We start from the raw sequence: 21,349 nt of genomic DNA on the forward strand, positions 1-21,349 counted from the left end.
AATGTTCAAGTATTTCAGATGTTCTCCCAGTTGACAGCAACATCTGCACAGTCAAGGTCTGTGAAAGTCATCCTGCCAATTGGTCTTCCAGAGCTACTCAGGTGGGTCAGCTGGCATGGCAAGATATGCAGAAGGATGTAGGAGAGGACTTCAGCTGCTTGTGATTCTTTTCTGTTCTTCTGCCACTCTATTTCTGTCCTGTGGAAGAAGAAAATGACATTTAGCAAGAAAACAGCTTTTTGTGCCTTGTAGCAGCATGTGTGAGTTCTCCACAAAGATGCATGTGGTTTTTGAAACATGCTCTGTCTGTGTCATATTGAGGCCACAGCATATGATCATTCCCTTTCTGCTAAAGGGAAGGTAAGTAAGCAACCACAGGAATATGAGAATGGCAGTGCTGAGAAATCCACCCATAGCACACAAGGATAATAAAAGCAGAAATATTGTCCCAAGAGTGCTTATTATTCAGACAATTTACGAGAAAACAGCCATAATGTTCAGTGTGTAAATTATTTTCATTTACAGGAATAGCAGGCTTAGCTTTTAGAAAATAGCTCTGAACTAGGCTGCATCGTTGTCTGTAGAAAAACTGGCTGATGGATCTCAAATTTGGTATTTTTATTTCTCACAGCTTCAACATTTATGATTCTTCCTGATACAATTCAGGTTTTATTTCTGTGCTGAAAATAGATAGTAAAATGACATCCAGGAGGCATTGGCATCCTTGAGACTTACAAGACAATAGTTTAAAAAGCAGTCTAACAAGGGATCTAGCTTTCACATCCCTCACATGACCTGAACAAAATTCCCCTTAATTGATGAAATATTTGAATAAAATACAATATTGGCAAGGTTCATAATAATTTATAAATCCTGGCTGTCAAACAGGGATCCACAAGAGGAGGAATACTAGGCCAAAAAATTTGGTGTGTTTTCAGAATAAAATTGCACTACAACAATATCTTATCATTGAGAAGTTTCTTGGTGGAAACCAAATCCATCCACAGTCCTATGAGAAGACAGGGATTAGATTTCAAAGGCTATAGAGACACCCTGACTAGTCTGGACTTGAAAACAGGATGTAAGTCATGTAAAAGGAAAGACTCACATTGTACTAATAACTTCTACTATTCTGAAGTGATTTAGGTCAGGCAGAGATTATCTTTCACTGTTCAGAAGCATGTTGATCTCACCATTTGTGTTTTGTGAATGTCAGAATCATAGGTATAACTGTGAACTAAAATCCTGCCCTTGAATAAATTGAAATCCTAGACAATTTTACAGCATTTTTGCTGAGTGTTGCAGTGTAACAAGCCCTCTGAACGTTGCTGATTCCAGAAGAATGGGGGCATTATAGAAAAAAAATTAAGCTAACAGCCATATCCAAGAAAATAAGGACAAATTTATCCTGGATAACTCTGGAAAATCAGTTAATGAAAATGTTTAACCTTATGTGAAATTATGCTTATTACTGTCTTGTAAATGGTGCTGTTTTAAGAAGTGCTAATCAATAGCTGTATTAACTTTCCAGAAGACAGAACCAGAATGGGTTCCAGATGGGCTGGGGGTAGGTGGTGTGGGAAAATAAAACACATCTTGAAAGAATTCCAGTTTGGAAGAACTGGTCTTGTTTGTCAACTTCATTAAATGCTGAAAATGTTTATTTATTGGTAAAGAATGATGTAGAAAGATTTGATTTGATGGCATTTCTTCAAGCAAGTTTTACAGAAAGGAAGGACATTTAATTTAATTCTTGTCAAAGCTCAGAACAAAATTTAACTTTCTGTCTTCCACAAAGATTAAAATGACACCTCTGCTAAGTTATTTAATTATTTCCACACAAAACTCAATTTCATCAAATTTCATACATGCCATCAAGGGAAGGAATTCAGTATTTATCAAATGAAAAATGAAACTATAGTGTAGACAGGTTCATGAAGGACTTCATCTATAAAACATGAAGGCCACGTTACTCTAACTTCTACCTTGACTTTGTCCTATTTTGATAAAAGAAATTGATATTTGGGTATAGACACTAGCCAAAAAATGCCCATTCAAGTTTTTTTTTTAACTTGCTGGTAATTATTTGGCAACAAAGAAGATGGTTGATGCTTCCAGCTGGCATTTCAATAAAGCATTATAAGAGTAACTGAAGGACAGCTATTGCATCTGAAAATCTTTACTCTTATTTTAGCAGGCTCCAGTACAGCTGTTAATGCATCACATCCTGCTGCTGCCAAGACAAGGCCATTTCCTGCTAGAAGTAACAAAGAAGTAGTTCAGGCATGATATAAATTTTTAAATGTTAGAATAATCTAATATCATCCTCTACAATTTACATTTTATAATCACTAGAAACATAATATGGTGTCTCTTAAAAGTCATGTTGGTTTGTTGGGAACCCTTACCAATATGAAGTGTGGACCTGCAAATCTCTGGGCAAAGGAACACCCTCCCTTCAGTGTTACATCTGTGGTCTCCACACATCTACTGATCGCTGCTGCAGCTGCCACTTGAGTTGTGATGCTTGACTGGATCTTCCTGACCACCTCCCCAAATTGTGTGCTCTGTTTCTGCTTTGTTTGGCTTCACTTTCAGATTTGTTTTTCACTGTTTCAATCATCTGTAATTAACTGCAAATTTTGCCTCATGCTTGAGCCATGTTTGGTGGAGTTGGGGAGTAAACAAATTACTTGTTATACTGACTTCTCATTCCAGTTTCCTCTTTGAGGAAGTAACTGAAATCACTGTTTTACTCGCCACACCTCAATCAATGACTTAAATTGAGCTGTGTCCTGACTGCAAATGTACATTAATTTGACATTTTGTCCTAATCAAGAAAGTTTTCAATACTCAACCTTTATTTAATAGCAATCCTAAATTCTTTTTCAAGTGCACTGCAGCTTCAGTTTAATAATTTGGACAGAACTCTGGCTAAGGTTTGGTTCTATTCCAAACAAAATAGATTCCTCAGTCTCTATTCTTGCACTGGTCTGACACGTTGAATGCAACTGGTTGTAATTTACAGCTGGCTGACAGCTGAAATACGTTTGCAGCCTTCACTATTGCAGTGTATCACAGGCAGGAAACTTTTAGCAAGGAGCATAGCTGGAGCCATAACAAAATGGTTCAGTGATTCTGTTAACACTCAGTGTACTGCATCTCACTCCTGATGGTTAGCCCTGCTCTGGAACTGATGGAGAGCTGGGCAGCATCACCAGAGCTGCAGCACAGCAGGAAAACCAGGAAAACAGGTGAAGACAGAGAATAAAAAGTATGGGTTCAGACTGCCACTGTCCCCCAAACACCCCCAAGTGGAAGTAGGACAGGTAGAGGTGCAGGCACTGAGCATCCTCCTAGCCCACTACCACTCTGCACCACTTCCCTGCTGTTTATCAAATTATAATATTTGTATCATTGTATTTATGCTATTCAAAATACAAGGTAAAACCCAGGAGGATTTGTCTGTGTACTGACTGGATATGACGTTCATCCTTTCAAATATTTTTCCTATGATTAGCATGCAGTTTATAATGTATTACTGTATTCTTCTTATGAACTACTGGAACTTTGGTTCTTTTTTCCCCTTCAATATAAAGCATATGAAGGATTTTGTCCTATTTAACAGTCTCTTTTCAAGAAGTGATTTTTCTCATCTGATGCAAAAAAGGTGAAACATGATGAAAGCACCTGAATAGAAATTTAGTTTCTTAGATTAAGTAGTTTCTTTGATTTTGTTTCTGTTCTGAGGTATTTCATTCAACATTAAGAAATGTGAGACAACTGTAATTTCAATTTATCAAAGTTTCTTTCTCTTTTGTCCATTATTTTCCTTTTATATACCCCTGTTTGAGGCAAATGCTCTTTTCTTCTGTTAATATGCTTAGTGCAGTTTGTAGTTCCAGATAAAATAAGATGCAATGGGAAGTTTTATCTTGGTTTATATTTTTGTATGCCTTTAGTCTAACTTGAGCTGTAAGAAGTGTTCCTTAATTAAAGCAGAATAAGTTTTTTGCCTTCATTCCAATTACCTATTTTGCTCTTTGTTGTATTTTAACATTGTGAGCTTTGAGAGTAGTATAATTCCATTAGATGTCTGAATTCCATTTCCAATGCAGTTACTAAGTAGCTGTGTTATTTAATGCTTATATGCACTTCTTTTAAACAGGTGACAGGAAAAGTATTAAAATCACAACTGCTTACTTCAATTAACTCAGTAATGACTGTAATAACGATTACTGGATAGAAGACATGAGAGGAATTCCTAATGCTTTCTAACAATTAATGAAAAAAGTGTGCTAAGCTGTATGAAGAAGTGACAACTGCTAGATACACCCTGGGGACTGCTGGGTGTCAGGCACAGTCCTCAGTGTTACATCTTTCTTGACTCATATGACTCTAGATCTCAAACTGATTTGAGCAGTTTTTGTGGAAAAATGTTTTACCAGCTGAATATCCCAAAACAGCTTGCTGGGACAAAATGTCCTCATTGAAAATTTCAACTTCCCACTTTTAAGGGAAAAAGTTGTGTAATATTATCCAAAGGCTGATATCCTGTTTCACTTGATTTAGGTTAAGATAACTGGTGTGGAAAGTATTTGTGTACAACTTCTCAAACAGCCAGGACAGCTACACAGTTATGAGTAGTCTTTTAACTTATATCAGTTTAAAAAAAGAAATAAAAAAGTGCTTTTCCATTTTCATAGCAAAAATTAAAAAAAAATAAAAATCCTATTAAGTCTGCCTACAATCAGACAACCTGTTACAGGTTCTATGCTAGCCCACACAATCAGAAATGCCTCTCTTCATCCAGATTTTCTGTCAGAGGTTACATTTATCAGAAAAAATTTTCTTTATTGGTCCCTTTCTGGATGTTCTCCATCATTGACATCCTTGGAGATTGGTGTGACACTTCTCCTGTAAAATAAGGACTTTCTCACCCCTTTCAACAGGGCTTATTTTTTTTCAGATACATCCTGCACTTTATTGTTCTATTATATATTGGTTATTAATAAAAAAGCAAACATTCCTGGCCTGTACCTGGTGAGCTATGAAGTTTGTGTATTTGACAGGCATCCTTAATACAAACATGCAAATGAGATTCACACATGCAGTGAATTATTGGCACCTGGCTGAGAACAAACAGTGTGGGAGGCCCCTGCTTTGGGGTGATATTTGCATTGTGATGACTGAACTCCAGATTCTATCTTTCAAAGGTGTGGCAATAACAACATAATTTCAAAAGCAGCAAGCTCAAAGGCATCAATCAGGCAGAGTGCCTGATGAAGAAGGTAACTAGAGAAATTATGATGGCAGCTGCAAAGGAGGCTGTGCACTGAATTTCTGTAACCTTAGCTACTAAAGCTCTTGAAGTGTGTCATGGTTCAAAAAGGTTAATATTTTGCTCTAATGTCAGAATACAGGAGGAAATATGGAAGACTTTTCCTGAAACATATGAAGCCTTTTAGGGAGACAAAATCTAGTCCACTTAGCAATGAGATGTCCTATTCCATCTATGAAGGAATAAAGAGAGAGTTCTGCAGGCCAGCAGTCATTGCTAAGTACATTAAATAGATAGAATTCAATTATCTACTCTGAAAATAACTTTTTGTGTGTGTACAAGTGCCATTTTTTAAACACTAGTGGAATAACTAGTGACATTCATTCATCTAACAGGTATTTTCACAGTTCACTTTGCCATCTCATAATTTTAATTTCACTTCTAAACTGTTAAACATGTCCAGTGCGTGCACATCATCACAACTCTTGCACCCAATTTCACATTGGTTTGATAATAAATCACTGAGGTAATAAATCACACTGTCCTGTGGGACAGTAGAAGCACAAAACAGAGAGATTCAAACTGCTCTTCAATGTATTTATTTACTAAACCTGAGGATTTGATAAAGGAAGAATCTTTACCTTGAACTGTTGGATCATGGGAGCAAAAGGAAGGGGATGGCAAATCAGAAAGTGGTCCTTCATGACAGAAGATGAGGGAGCAATGGTGGAGCTTTACTCAGACATTAGTCTGTTATAGGAAGAGAGAGGCTGGAGCAATTTCTGCTCTTCCTTTGTCCCCTAGCAGGGACTGTGTTATCTACACTTTCCTGTTATCTTGTGTTTTCACTTTGTACAGGATAGTTTATATACATAAAATACATCTCTACTCTCTTTGCAATTCCCTGCTCCCCCAGCCAGCCCTGCCCAGCTCCCCAAACCAGCTCTTCCCTGCTCCCAAGGCTGCATTCCTGCACCCAAGAGTCATTGACCTTCTGTGGTTTGTGTTTCCACCCGAGCTGGAGCCTCTGCTCTTGGCCTCCCTGGCACTCTTGGGGGCTTTGTGATGTTACTGTGAAATCCAACAGGATTCTGGCATGCAGTGACAGATCTTCAAAGGGCAATAGTGTCCCAAAGCTCAATATTAGCATAGCGAGCCCCAGTGCCTTAGCTCCCTGCACAGAGAGATAAGCACTCCAGAGAGAAATTCAAAGAGCTGAAATTGGAATTTCAGTCCTGAACCTGTTTCTGAAGGACCCCAGCTCTGACTGCTAACACTAGAAGAAGCCCAAGATGTTGAGTCTCAGAGGATTATATCAGCCTTTGAATACACAGCCCACATCCATCATCCCCCACCTGCTGCCTCCACAGCCTTGCAAAGGCAGTGTAATTGTCCTGAGGAGCAATCACTGCAGGACTGCTGAGCAGCACTGACAGGCTCTGTGAGCAGCAAATCCTCCCCTAAACTAGTTCAGCCAAGAAACTACATTCAGTTATTGAAGATATGGAGAAACACTAATACTTGAAGGATACACTTTAATCCCAGTAAAATCAAAGGAGTGAGTTTTCTGGGCTGGTCATGCTACAGTATCACTACAGTCTTTGTAGGGCTTCTTGAAGCGCCTTTAGAGGGCAGAGAGGTTTGGATTGACTGTTTTCAGTTGTTGGTCATTCTGCTGCTACTTCTGAAAGATTGTTTTGGACAGACCTCACTGAGCTTTTGTCACTTTATTAATATCTTACCTTCCTAGAGTACTTACACTGCTGCTCATTTCTGTGCTTAGTTGATGAACATCTTGTCTCTAAGCTTCTACCTTATCTAACATCAAAAGTATCCCAAGTTTTGATCAGTTCTCAAGGACTATAAGTTGATTTTAGAAGGGATAATATGAAAAAAGATATGCTAAATATTAATATTATGTAACATTTATAAAGTAGTTATGCTGTTTTCTGAAATCTGAGCCAAGTATCAATGGGTAACTTAAATTCCCATGTGCTAAAGCACCACTTTGGATTTCTAAGTTGCAGTCTTTATTCCTTCTGCTTGTGTGGCAACAAACCTACCTTTATGTAAGAAATGCCTATTGCTGTTTTTGACGGTAAAATCACTATCATTAACTTATTATTTAATTGTAGTTTACAGAGCCCTAGCAACAGCTCTTTGATGCTCCTGTCCTTTTTGACAGGTGGAAGATAATTTGCATTGTGCATCAACCTAATGCACAATACAAATTAAATTTGTTAAGACAGAAACACAAAACTACAGCAGCCTAAGAATATAAAAACGACACATTAAGCCAATGGTCCTTCTAACCCACCAATCTGTAGCAAACAGCAGCAGATGTCTGGTGCACAATACAAAACCCAGTGATCGTGTAGTGGTATTTTCAGAGAATGATGCCCCTTAACTTAGTTACCTGTGGATATTTCTTCTTGTATTTGCCCAACCACTTATTGAATCCATATACACTTCTGCATTGAACAGCACTACCTCTTGAGGTTTTATAGCTTCTTTACTCATTGTGTGGAAGATCACCTCCTGTTGTTTTTTCTGCATCTTCTGCCTGCTTGCTTTATTTGAGAGTAATACTGCTGTCTCTTGAACTGTAAAACACAATTGGTCTCCCTTTGTTCTCTGTGTTGCTAATGGCTGCAGAGGCGTCCACTCTATTCCCTTCTCAGCAGCTTCTTTCTCATGCAGGCACTTGCTCCTCACAGAGCTGGTCCAGACTTTTACCATCCCTGCTGTCCTTCTCTGAACCCATTCTAATTCCTGGGTTACATCCCAGAATACCCAAGGTGCAGGCACATGGGGCTCATATAGGGAAAAAATGTTTCCTGTTGTGTTCTCTATTCCTTTCTTTGTCATTTCTAGCACTTGATTTATTTTTCTGACCTGAGCACTTGACCACCTAGTTGACATTGTAATAAAATTCTCAATTCCAGTAGCAGTCAGAGAGGCTATTATTTTATATAAGTTTTTCCAATGTGAATCATCTGCACTTTAATACTTTTTGCACTCTTGGTTTTGTTCCCAATACTCATGGCTTTCATTCCAAATAATTCACTGGTGATTTTGAAAGTCTTGTTTTGGTTCAGATAATTTTCATTTGCTTCCTGCTTTACATGTTGGAAGTACATATCCAATTATTTGATGTAAATCAAAGCTTCCAGGCTACTACTCAATTTAAATTCTCCTTCAAAGGCATGCCTAATTTGAATAGGAAAGGTTAATATCCCCTCATTTTATGCAGAGGCATATTTTAATTCAACCACGTTTTCATCACACAAGACAGTCCTAAGATTTTTACCTTAGACAATATGCAGCTCTTTTTTTAAAATAAAATGTCCTTATACTTTTTTCCTCAATGAGAAAAAGTATAGTTTGTTTTTTTTGTAATGTTAGATCTATCATCTTTTATTCTGCTTCCACTTTGCTTTTGTCATTGAAAATGCTTCATAACTCCTTTTCCTTCAGTTGCATGTATATTCCATGTGGAATCCACTAGGTATGAAATTTCCCTATTTTCTAGGTTCTTACTTTTTACAAAACGTACGTTGTCATCTGACAATCTGCACTTGGTCATTACACAGTATTTTTTTTAGGTTCAGGAATCTGAGGCAATTCAGGATTCACAGACATGTATAACATGCTATATTCTAATTCTATAACATGCTATACACTAATTCTACTGTCATTACCTATTTTGTGCATTAATGCCTTAAGCATATGGATGTGCAAAAGACTTTTCTGTCAGTGCTACAGAACTGGAACAAAGGATTTTTCCCTTTTTGTCCTGTCTTCTTTCATGAAGAGCATCTTCTGACCAAAAATTCACCATTAACTGCTTGGTGATAGTACTAAACATTCATTAAAGAAACTGCTCTGGGGAAAAGGGCTATTGACAATTTTGAAGGCACAACACATGGTATTTCAACAGGGAAAAGAGAAGAAAAAGGCAGATATTTCCTGTCCTGAGGTTGTGGGTAAGACTCAACATACTGAAAAAATATTATACCTGATTCAGATTGTATGTGCAATTATATGCTAAAGAGGTAGAAAAAGGCTTTTGAATTGTTTTAATTTTTTATGACCATATATAATTTCTCTACTTGCAGTACTCCCGTGGAGGTTCACAGCACTATTAAACAAGTATATTTTCCCATTTAACTGTTTTCAGGCTTTCAGGCCACTTAGAATTCTGATTCAGGCAATCCCAAGAGAATTAATGTTATTTTCTATTTGAGTTTGTTTTTCTTCTTTGTGTTCTTGCAGTAGCATGAAGAAAAATATTGTAATGTTGTGGGTGTTCTGTAGAGGCTTATTCATCTGCTTCAGTGAGTCTGCTCATTTTGCATCCAAACACTCAGTTGCTAAAATCAGCAGACCCTATCTTGTATATGTCTAGACCCTATCTGGTATAACAGCTGATATGAGAACAAGTAGAAATTTAAACAGTTTGTATAGATTCTTAAGGAAATCATTAGAATAAATTATCATGAATTCTAAACGCAGAAACACATTTGGTAACTGACAGTGACAAGAATAGTTTCTTCTTTGGTGCTGACAGATATATTTGCAATAGAAGAATTTGTGTGTGTGTGTGCTGCCAGGAGGAACAAGAGACCTTGGGAACTTTTGGTTTTTTCCTCATGAAAGATTGTGTTAATCGAAGATCATGCTGGGATTATGAATAAAAATACCACCAAATATACTTTCTCCTTGCAAATGTTATTATAACATTCCTGGAGATTAATGTCAACAAGAACCACACGATGCTTTTGTACTGACACCTAGTACAGAAGTAAATTACTCAGAGGAGTTTATATCCCAAGTTTTGGGTTACCTTCCTGGACTGACAGCTGATGTAAATGGTCACTGATTTAGAGACACCAAAGCTGTGCAGCTTTCTCACAGGAGGTCTCTCACCTGAAGTCTCATCTAGGTTTGTGAACTTGTGAGAATTATGGTTTCTCTTAGAAATGGTGTGCAAAGGTAATAGCTTGACTTTTCATCCATTCTTTGTTATTCCACATTTCAGAACTGGTGTGCCTGCCATGCAATGCCTGCTTCATATTCAGCTCATGTGCTGACTGTCACCTGTGGTTATCCTGCAGTTTGGGGTCTCCTCCTCTGTACATGGAGGCTCAGACTCACCCTCTGAACAGATTCATTAAACCATGACTGATGTGGCCACCAGCAGAGTCAACACCGGTGGTGTCTTTTAAAAGCCACCGCGTTTAACACAACCTATGTAATAATCCACATGCACACTTTTAAGAAAGACGTGTACCTGTTGGGGTAGTAAGAAAAAGTGGAGATAGTTCAATTGCTGCTGACCCCAAACCTAGAAGGATGTCTGTGAGAAGAAAGGGCAACACAAAAACATTGGGCTTTTGGGCAGAGGGAAACAGCTGGGGTCAAGGATTTCCCTGGGTGGTCTGACAGGCCACACAGTCTCACCCATGGGTTAAAACTCTCTCCAAGCTCACAGCCCTTCCACTGCACTCTACAACATCCTGTACATTCATCCATTATGCCAACATCAAAGGTAATTGAAAACAAAGACAGGGAACAGAAATAGCCTGATATTTATTCTGAAATGTTCAGTCTGTAGCAGGTTGTATCAAGAGGAATTAGGATCAGAGAATGAAGGTAATTAAATGGCACTTGCACTGCAGGTTGTTTCAGGTCTGTCTCTTCAAAATCCGCCTTTTTGCTAGAGTGCTCTTTCATCTTGGCCTATCCCCCACAGCGAGATTAAATGAGGATTTTGACCTGCTTCATCACTTCTGTAAACAAGGAGATTCAGTGAGTTTCAGTTGTTCATTGACATCTGGGGCCTGACCAAAACCTAGTGAAAATCAATGGAAATACTTCCATCATCTGCAGTGGATTTTGAATCCCACCTTTGAAACTTGGAAAAAAGATAACAGTGAGAAACAAATACCCTTCTGAGCATAAAAAGAATGGATCATACATCCATATTTTGTTTTGGTCAGTTGATGACTGACTTTTAAACACAGACCTGAACACGGACCTCATGATGTTTCTAATTGTGTTATGAAGTGTCTTGATAAACATTTGTTATAAAAAATTAAGAATATGAATTAAATAAATTTAATATTGGTAAAATGGCATTACAGTGAAAAAGTGAAGCCATTTGCACGTCTTAATTTTAGTTCTGCTGAAATACAGTTAAAGGTACTAGCAATCCATACAGCGTTCTGTGTTATTAAATAGGTCAGTGATGTGGGTTGGGCAAGTGCTTTAAAGTTTTTTTGGAGAGGTAGATGGGGTCTTGGGGCCATTTTCTAAAGCAGGACTCCCAGAAACTCTCATTAATAGCAGGAAAACAAACTATTAATTTGCTTCTAGAATAAAATGGCTGTTTAAAGCTACAAGTCTAAACTCAAGATCTTATGCAGAAAAATAGCTAATTTTAAGGACTTAATATATTTAATAAATTTTAACTCCAGGCCATGTTTTAGCAATAATAATAATGCAAATTAAAATGCTCTACAGTAAAGTAACAGCCTAAGGAGTGTCTCCATTGGAATTTTACTGTGCTGGTTCCCTTTACATGGAATAGTTTCCAGAAATAGAAATGAAGAATGCTAAGAAATGTATTCTTGTCTTGGAATTCTAACTTGACTAAATTCCCTGTTGAAAACCTAATTATTTTATGAAATTATTTACTGCAACTAAAAATATCACTAAGGATGCCTGTTGAGACAGAAAAGTGACTACAAAAAGCTAAATGAGCTCATTAGGTATATTCAAAAGTTTATCTGCATCCAAAGTAAATTAACTGACTTTTATTTAAAAAAATAAATCCTTTCTACAACAGTGCACATTTTTTCAGTGATGATTAAAAGACTGAATATGTGTAAAAAATAATTTGGGATACATATACATGTAAGTTTTTCCCACCATAAGCTGCTTGTATCTATTTCCTTCCAATGCAGCTTGTAAAAGCTGCAGCAGAAATGAGGTGTATCAGTCCTCCAGCAGAAGGTGTCTAATATTCTGCCAGCACAGTTCTTCTCCCAACACAGTTCTTCTCCAGAGCTGTTGTCTGGACTGTCCAGACTGATGCCATCAAACAAGTCACAAGCAGCTGAATGGTGAAGCCTAAGAGACCTCCCCAATTACTCGTGTCAGCTCCCACAGATCACCAGGTATCTCTGGCCATTTGTGTATAGAACTAAAGTGGTTTAAAGCTCCCAAGGGAAGAGACTAACTTTAGGTAAGTTGTTATAGTAAAGAAGCTTATTTTTAAGGCTCACTTCAAGTTATTTATTGTCATCCTTCTCTTCTGGGTACATGTAAAATAGAAATATCTACAGATGTTGTGCATAGGGAGCAAGTGTGACTTTTTATTAGATCTTACTTCTGATAAATAGCAGAGATGATAATAATGAGTTTATAGTATTCAGTGTGCTGTACCTGATGCTTACAAAGTTGCTTTTCAGATATGTGAAAGGTTTTTGAGGCTCTGTTTTGGAGCTGCTTGGTAATGTGATCAAACATTTCCTCTCACTATTCTTACGACAGTCAGAAGATCAAGGAAGTTGGTAAGATTTCTTCTGTGATTGTACAAATATTCAACATTATCTCTTTCTTCCTTAATATTAGATTGGAGAGAGAACAATTGATGTAAAAAAGCAATGGGACTCTTTGAATGGAAATGCAATGGTAGTTCATCACAAAAAGACACTTGTGACTCATCAAATGCATTTAAAATACATTTACTGCTAAAGCTGACATAGCAGCAGGAAACTTAAAAATTAGATGTCCCAAGTATACAAAATTTGTGACTGCAGCATTTTCTAAAATTCAGGTTCTTTTGCTTCAAATAATAAACTGGGAAATAACTTCTATAGTAATAGACTTGCTGGAAGACTGTCCTAAAAACTACATACAATGTCCTAAAACTACATTCTCTTATAGTGCACAGGTACAGCATTGGCACTATCAGATGTCAGAAACACTTCACAGCATCCACAGGTGCAAGAAAAAAATGTAATCCTGAACCTATAAAAAAATGTTAATCTTCTCATCTCTTTTTAAGACAAATTGAAGAAAATTAATTTAAAAAATTAAAAGATGCCCCTTAAATGTGATTTTGATTCAAAATGAGGCAGTTTTGATACCACATCATGACACAGGGCTGTATTGAAGGCTCATATTTCATAAAGCACGTCTCATGCTATCCGTGGTGCTTTGTGCTGACAGAGCAGCTCCAGTGCTTTGGGATGTTGAGCAGCCAAAAGAAAATGCTGTTCTCAGGCTTGACTGAAACATATGTTTACTAATTTTAGAACCTTGACAATGATTAAAAACCATTTCCTTCTACTAATTCTTCACCTCTACTTCTTCAGGAATTAAAAATCCATAGATACAAAAGTAAAATACAAGCGATAATAATGTCTTGGATTTCTGAGTTATGGGAGAAAAGCAAACCCAAAAAAGGTCCCCAACTCCTATTTTGCTCTTCCTCATTATTCTAAAGAAAAAGGCACTCATTGAGCAGTCTGGATTTGCATCATTACTGTTTTGTTGTTTTTTTTTTTTTTTTCCAAATATCAAAATAAAATCCTTTTAGAAAAAGTCACATAATAAAATTCTTTTAAGTAAAGGAATGTCATTTAAGACCTCTATAGCTTTACCAGGGCTTAACTATGTATAGATTTAAGAGGGATAATCTTCTGCCCATTTCTAACTTTGTCATAGATGGCAAAACAAAATTTCACAGAATGGGAATTTATCAGAAAAAACTCTTATAATAGTTGCAATACCTAGAGAAATACATGGGAATGAAATTTGAAATCTAAAAGGCCTGAAAACAGTATTATAACTTATCAATGATATTTGGCTAAGCACTAATTTTCTAATTTCTGTGTAAAATACAAGATTCTATTTGAGATTTCTCCTGCTGTATTGGTTTACAGGACGCATCATACAATGAACAGCTCTTACTGCCTGCTGAAGACTGTTATTCTATTCCTAGGTAGTTTCAAATATTTTTTAATAGCTGTGAACCACAAAAATAAATGAGGAGGCAGAACTGTTGACTTGTAACTGGGTGTGTTTTTAATCTAACTGACTGAATATTAATTTTTGCTTTTGCTCACTCCGGATTTCCTCGCCATTCTCTTTCAGGCAGCTGTAAGGAATGCTCAGCACTGCCCATTGTTGTCCTTCCTGGGGGCTGCCATTGGAGATGTGCTGGCTGATGGCTGCAGTCTCCAGGCCTTTACCTCACCTTGGGTCTCTTTCTTGTAGGTAATCATCGCTTGCTGCCCTGCAAAAAAGTGCCCAAATTAATGGCTGCTCACAGGCTGTCTGCTGAAAAGGCATTGCAGGAGTTCCAGTCTCCAGTAGTTCAGAACCTCGTCCCAGTTTCTGCCCTGACCACACTTTCAGCTGCCTCTTCTCTTCTTCACTTGACTTTCATCTGCCGAGCTCCCAAAGGATCGAGCCTTATGTGATCGCACAGCTCGCAGCCTCCACCCCTGTGCTTATATCTGTTTCCCGAATCAAACCATTTGCTAAATGAGCTGAGGTCTGCATGAGAGCGTTTCCTGTAAGACCGTAAAGCCAGGCTGTAAAACCATCCGAACGTGCTCGGCTCGGCCAGGGGCAGCGGCGGCGCTGCCACGTAGCGCAGGAGCCCGGGCGAGGCTGCGCTGAGTGCGCGCTCCGGCGGGGCGAGATCCCGGTGCGCGGGGTGAGGTCACCGACGAACGGAGACGTAGGCGGAAATACTGGAGATGTCACGGCGAGAGAGGGCCGGCAAAGGCGAGAGAGCTGCGCCTTCTGTCCCGCGGGACGCCAGAGCGATTCCCTCGGGCAGGAGGCGCCGACGGGCCCGCGGCCCGCTCGGGTGCGGAGCGGGGCGGCGGCCGCCGGAGGGCAGCAGAGATCCGCGAGCCGAGCCCGCACGGCGCGAACGAGCCTCGCCGAGTATTGCGAAGGTATTTGCCAGCAAAAAGAAAACATCGCCGAGTATTGCAAATATATTTGTCAGCACGAAAGGAAACATCGCCGAATATTGCAAATATATTTGTAAGCACAAAAGAACGAACATTGCCCTGTGAAACCTCCTCGGGACCCTCCGCCACGGCCCGCATGCCCTCCGATCCAACATAGCGGCAGGAAGAAGAGATCTGCTCACCAGCAGCAACCTGTGTCTAAAGAAGCATCCAGAATGTGTCTTATGTTGTACGCACTGTGCTCAGCCCTTGAAGAGGGAACGTATCAAACAGCACCAAGAACAGCCACAGAAACGCAAAGCAACAACTCAGCTGGTTCCTTCAAAGTCCAAACTTGCAATATGCAGGGCTAGGAAACTCAGAACTGAAACATCTGCTCTTGCTATTTGAAATCCTGACTACTGTCACTGTGTGCACGTTTTGGAAAACAAAGATGCTATTTCTCTTTTTCAAGTGCTCTGAATGCTTACAAAGTAGTATATTTTTACCCTGGAAGCCAAAATGTTCCACTCAACAAAGTTTAGCTATACAAAGTGGATTCCCTGACTTTAGTAGAATGTACTGTAGTAGACTGTATTGCATTATTGCAGCCTATAGAGTGAAAAAACCATATCCACTTGGCTATCATTTTATCAGTGTCCTGAAAGGGGACAGGAGAAGTTGTTATGTGAAGGCACTGCAATAGCTCAGAGAGAAAGTCTGTCTATCCCAAAAAAAAGTTCCTTTCTTCATTTTCAGCTTGAGTTATCACCACTAGTTTCCCAGCACTGTTTTCCAGCAATGTTTTTTTTACTTTTCTTGGGGGGAGTGTTGGAAATTATATAACTTTCCTAATAATTTTTCCAATTGTTTTAATTAAGTTTTATAATTGTTTCAATGAATCATAAGAAGTCTCATTATCCACTATGCCATATGCCACTGTAGCCAGCATTTAGCAAGTGCTGGGAGGAAGGGGTTAAAACTGGAGGATTTGGTGAGGAGGGAATAGTTCTGCTCAGGATGTCAGTGTGGGAAAACTCCATTTATTATGCCTAGTGTTATTTACCTGTTTTGAGGAAGCAGGGGTGCTGTGTAGGGATAGGGAAAACACGCTCATACACATACTTGAGCCTACTGCTGGAGGAGGGAGAGATCATGGAAGCACAGCCTTGGGATAAACTGTGCATGTGTGAAGTCCGGGGCAGGCAGTGAGCCCCTGCCCATCCTCCTGGCCTGCTAGGCTGAACTGTGTCTGACAGAGCCTGTGGCCCCATGTGTCTCTTTCCTCAGATGGACTAAGCCTGACAGAGCCTGTGTCTCTGCCAGTGAGGTAATGAAATAAATCCACTCTTTGCACTTCAGCTTGGGGCTTAGTAATCACCCTGGTTACCTCTATGCATTGATTCACACAACAAGGTTTGCCACTAGCTGCTCTAGTGGGAACATGGTTTGGGAAAATTACTGAAACCTCCAGTTTCACTATAAAGACTGTAATCAACCTTGATATGCTTCAGTGATCTGAGACCTGGGCAAGAGATATATTGCTGAAACTGGACACTAGGAATGCAGAATTGATGAACCACAAGGACATTTTTCAGAACCCTGAGATAAAGATGAAACTAACAAAGGCAATTCAGCAATTGCACTGAAACCCTCTCTACCTGGAAAAAAGATAACAAAAAACCTGAAAATATGGACTAATTAGCATGAGAACAAACAAATAAATCAACAACTACTACAAGACAGAATAATAATTAATGAATTCTATAAATTACAGCCAATGAACATTAATTTCTTTGTTTGCTAAAATATATAAATAGTGAAAAGACTTGAAAGTGCTTATGCATGTTTAGGTTTAGGAAAAGAGCTGGTATGCATCCAGTGCTTTAATAAAATAATGCCTGCAATCTAGTACTAAAAATAGTGTTAGAGAGTTTGATTTATGCCAACAGTTTTGGTGATAGAAGGGCTTGTGAATTTAATAACACACAAAGAAAAACTGTTCCAAGAGAGGCACCACCTGATTCATCTTGTAGCTCATTTACTCATCCTCTTTATTTTCTTTTTTTGTGAACCTTCTCTAAACACAGCTGTTTTATAGTTTTGTAATTCAGCTTCAAAGCTGAAGGAGCTGGGCTTGTTCAGTCTCAAGAAGGGACAACTGACAAGAGACCTCACCAATATCTGTAAGTATCTGAAGGAAGGCTTCATGAAGAGAATGGAACCAGGCTCTTCCCAGTGGTGCCAAGCAACAGGACATGAGGCAATGAAGAGAAACTGATTCACAAGAAATTGCACCTGAATATTGAGGAAGAACTTCTTTACTGTGCAGATGACTGAGCACTGGAACAGATTCTGGAACAGAGAGATTGTGGAGTCTCCCTCATTACAGATCTTCAAGAACCATCTGGACATGACCCTGCTCCATGTGCTCTGGGATGGCTCTGCCTGAGCATGGAGGTTGGATCAGACGACCCAGTGTGATCCCTCTCAATCTCACCCATTCTGTGATTATGTGATTTTGTCTACCTGTGGTTCTCATGGGTTCACAAGCAATAATCAACATTTCATATCAGATAATTTTGTTAGGGGATGGAAAAGAATGCAGGATGGCAACAGGAGAAGTAGAGGCAGCTGAAGAGCTGTGGTGAATTCCTGGTGACAGGACCAATTTCATGGACAGCAATGCTGCAAAGGATGCAGGAAGTTAAAGAGTCTGCTTGCTTGGATGCTGCTTCTGTTGGTCAATTAGCAGCACTGTTCTCAGCCTTTCCTACTTGGGTAACAAGCCTTGGCATTACCAAGTGCCAGCCCTCCCTGTGGGAGCCTCAGCAGGAAAGCTCAGAACGAATGCCTAACCAGCACTGCGGGTGGTGAATCACAGGGGAAACCGAGAAGCAACAAAAGACCAGGCAAGAGCTGGGATTTCAGAGGTCACCAAAGATGGCTTGCATATGGCAAACCAAAGGGGACAGATGAGGCAGAAACTGCAGGGAATTACTCCCTGTTCGGTGTTCTAAGTTGGTTCAGGGCTGGAGCCTAAGTGAGAAAGACGCGCTATGATGGGATCGGATCTGATCGGGTCCGACTGGTGTCTGCACAGAAGAGAGCGTTCATGAGACACGGAGGGGAAATGCGTCCCTTTGAACGAGAGGTTAGAAAATGCAGGGGAGGGATTGAATTTATGTAGCTGTAAAACATTGAGGAAGATGCAAATTGTCTCTCAAGCATTCCATAACAAGGCTTTTTCTGGATGACATTGTTTGGCCTTATTTAAATACTGAATACTCTATTTGCATTTGTTAGAGGAAATTGTCATTCTAACCTCAGAGCTGGCAAGCTACACATATCTAAGAAAGAGAGGTAAAAGTGCTTAATCAGTGTTGAGTATCAGATAACTAATTCCATTTTACTGATATGAAATATATTTATTGAAGTCTGGACTTTCCCAGATACAGATAGATGAGGTGAGAAAACCTTCTGGCTAGCAAACTATTTCTTGAATTATTGTGTAAAACATTATAATCTTGTATTACAATGTTCCTAATTTTTCTGTTTTTGAAAAAAAAGATCTGCTAAGTGTAGTTCACTTTTACAAAAATTTGCAACAATTGGTGCTGACCAAGAAAGGCCAGGAAACAAAGTATAGAATTACAAGAGTAAATATTTATTCATGTGCATGAGGTGTCCCAGACAAACCGGGTCACCCTGAATGTGGTTTTACACAGGGTTCTTATACTCTTTCAGCACTCCAGTAGAACATTATTTGTCTAATAACTAAGACCTACACTACTGATTTCTAATAATTGTAAAATTTGCCAGGCAACTGTATTTCTGCAGCATTCTTGCTGCTTGTCTATTGGTCCAGATGTCCCTGGGGTCAGTTTTGCCTGATAACAGTGGAAGGGGTTCAAAGACATATTAGAGTTACTAGAATTCTGGCTTTATCTCAGTTGTCCTTGGGTGTCCTTTATTTTTCGTGGACAGTTCAATGCTACCAAGAAGCAAAGTCCTTATTTCCAGGGCTGGGCTGTCCTTTAGTTTGTTTTACTTGAGTATGAACAAATTCAAAGTCTCCAGTAAATTCCACTATCTCATTCAATTTCACTGTATTATGTGAACTAATACACGGTAAATGAAGCAAATGCATGCACATATTATTAACAGTTATGGAAGTAAACTTTCATAACCCTACATAATGACCTTTGCAGAATAGCTGACACCAGTCAGTAACTGCAAATTGTCCCTGGTGGCTTTCATGGGATCCACACACAAAACTTCCAACTGTAACTCAGTAACTTCTCAAAATTACAATGATCACTTATGATTTTTAGCCCTTTGTTTTATCAATAGTAACCTTTTTTCTTTTTTTTTTGCTTCAGATAGAAGATTCCTTAGTTGTTCCTTTTGTGTAGTTGAGGGTAAAGTATCTTTGATCATCCTTTTTACCTTTCACTGAACCTTTTTCCACTACTATTTCCTGAGCTGAGGGAAATTAAAAACTCAAAGAGCTTTTAAAATGTGTTAAATCATGAATTTACACAGCAGCATTAAACTGCTTTATTCTCTGTTTTTTTTCCAAATCTCCGCATAAGGCTTATTTTTATCAACTTAATTAAGCACTGAAGTGAGATTTTCACAAAAACCTTTTCTAAGGCCAAGATTTTGCTCCTCTACAGTACTGGTCAGCTTAAGAGTTGATTTTTTATTTGAAGTCAGGATATTTTCCTTCACTGTGCATCACCTTTATCTATCCAAAATCTAATCTGCATTTTACTATCTAGTTAATCAGCTGCATAATGTCGTTCCTAGATCTTTAGTGGGTTTTTGTCCTCAGGTCCCTCAATAGCTTGCTATGAACAGAAGGCTGTAGTGCCCAGCTCCCTTTTCAAGTCACTTGTATGTTGAGCAGGTCCAAGCAGACACTGATGCAGCAGGGCACCTGCCATCTCTGTGCTACAAGGACCACATGCTCATTCCTTTAACCAGCTATTCATACCAAGACACTTGGTCTTATGCCATTACAGTTTTCTTTTACCATTGTTGTCAAAAACCTTCTAGAAATCCCAAAAGGCTCTATCAGCCAGAAATTTTTTTTCACAAGTTTAAAGATATTCAGTAAACTACAGTGTTCCAAATCGCCATTGGGAATGCTTTCTTACACTGCTAATCAAAAGATGTAACAGACTCCTGAAGGCAAGATCTCATTTTGGAATTAAAGAAGTTATAATTGAGAGTATTCTTTCCCCCAAAACTGCCCTGTATATAGCTTTCCCTTTTCTTTTTTTTTTTGTGACCCGAAGAGCCTTCCAAAATCCAAGATCCCTGAGGATGTATGTCCATGCCTAGACAAGACCAAGCATTCTCAAATAATTCTAGTAGAGAACAGATCAGAAAATGTGTCACAGCAACAGAGCTCAACTTTGAAGACATGTATGAGAAAACTCATTTCAAAGACCTCATCTGACAAGACTTCGGGCCCTGTGCTGGTAATGATTTGTTTTTAAAGTGGAGCGATTTGATAATGCAGCGACATCAAAGGTACTTTATAGGGCAACATGCAGTCAGTTAAATCCACTTTTTCTCCCTTCAAATTTTGCTAAGAATACTTTCTTTCAAAAGACATCTGGATCTCATAAAAAGGACAGAAAAATAGACAACTACATCATTGTAGTACTTCATCGAGCGGTGCCCGTGAAATGCGTGCCCTGGCTCAACACAATGGAACGGGCAGGGCCGTGGAGAGGCTACTGGGAAGCACAGCGCTTCCTTCGGCCTGCTGTGTCGGCGCGGAGGGACGGCCGCCGGCCCGGCTCCTCATGCGGCGGGCCGGGGCTGCCATCGCTGCGCTCTCCGCGGGGCAGCGCGGCCCGGGGCAGTGCCGCGCCCGGCAGCGCTCGGGATCGCCCGGTAGAGCCCGGCAGCGCTCGGGATCGCCCGGTAGAGCCCGGCAGCGCTCGGGATCGCTCAGTATGGCCCGGTAGAGCCCGGCACGCTCGGTAGAGCTCTACGCGCGGCGGGCGGGGCGCGCTGAGGTCAGTTCCGCCGCCGCGCGGCCGGGGCCGGGCCGGGCCGGCGGCGGGGGGCTCGC

Source organism: Lonchura striata, chromosome 4 (assembly GCF_046129695.1).
Source record: "Lonchura striata isolate bLonStr1 chromosome 4, bLonStr1.mat, whole genome shotgun sequence".
In the NCBI taxonomy this organism is placed as follows: domain Eukaryota; kingdom Metazoa; phylum Chordata; class Aves; order Passeriformes; family Estrildidae; genus Lonchura; species Lonchura striata.